Source organism: Anabrus simplex, chromosome 3 (assembly GCF_040414725.1).
Source record: "Anabrus simplex isolate iqAnaSimp1 chromosome 3, ASM4041472v1, whole genome shotgun sequence".
Lineage (NCBI taxonomy): Eukaryota > Metazoa > Arthropoda > Insecta > Orthoptera > Tettigoniidae > Anabrus > Anabrus simplex.
Genome location: NC_090267.1, coordinates 89978275 through 89979556, shown reverse-complemented (window position 1 = coordinate 89979556; position 1282 = coordinate 89978275).

Genomic DNA, 1282 nt, shown 5'->3' with positions numbered 1-1282 from the left:
GACATGCGTTTATGTTGGACATGCCAAAGCTTCTGAAGGCAACTAAATATTCGGAAAAGTACCAGCAAGGCGTGTAAATTAGATTCATTGTAAACATTTTGTAAGAATTTCATGTATAACAGGGATATGGATGCATTCTGATAATGTACGTGAAAATTAGAATATGTCTAAATTCAGACACTCAATGGAGGATATTTTGTCCTCTTTTTTCCCCGCACTGTTCTCCTTTTTAAATAGTTTTCTCCACACTTTTATCTACGCTATTTGCATCTGGTCACCCTACGTTGGAGTTAGTAGAGAACAAGCGCTCACCAAGGGAAGTCAGGTAGGAAAAATGAAAGCGAGGACCTGGCACAAGTAGCCTAACTCAGCTAAGGGAAAAGTATTCGCCAACCTATGCTCCCAAGCTAAAAGCACCTGGACCCCTTTTGATCGCATTTTACGACTGCCAGGGGATACCGTGGATGCACAGGGTATATCCGTGATAATGTAATAAATTTTCAGCGATGATGGAAGACAGCAAATGGATCAATATGAGATCAGGAATCATATTCCGGAAACGATCGAGTCAAAAGTTAAGCATAATTCTACTCATTTAAGTTCCACAAGCTGCTCCATTTACAACAAATGTTCGAAATGGCGTCCTCCTGCGTCAATGCTCGCATGGCATCGTCGCACCCCTTCGAATATCCCCGGCGTCATTTGAACAATGTTGCAGGCAGCAAGAATTCTAGCCAAGCGATCCTCTTCATTCTCGACAGATATGTCATACACAAGGCTTTTTCACATGACTCCACAAGAAGAAGTCAAGTTGGGTGAGATCAGGTGAACGAGTGGGCCACAAAACAGGACTTCCTCTTCCTATCCACTTTGCAGGGAATTTCTGATCGAGGTGTTCACGACAGTCCAAACTGAGGTGGGGCTTCATCATGTTGGACAAACGACAAGTGGGATGTGTTCCAGGAACGTAGGCAGTACATCTCTGAGCACCACTGTGTACACTGCTGCTGTTAAGAACGGATGTTAAACAACTTTGATTATTAATAACTTTTCACTCGAACGTTTCCGGGGTTCCTAATCTCAAATTATTCCATTTGCCATCCACCATCACTCCTGAAAGTTTGTAACATCATCATGGATCCACCCTGAATTCTACCGCCCTCACCCACAATTCTGAGGCAATCAAAGGACTTACATAGCATCCTACTCTATACTGTTCTCCAAGCTCCTGCGGTGTTACACTGAAATTTACAATTCAACATCGTGAAATTCCAATAGAACT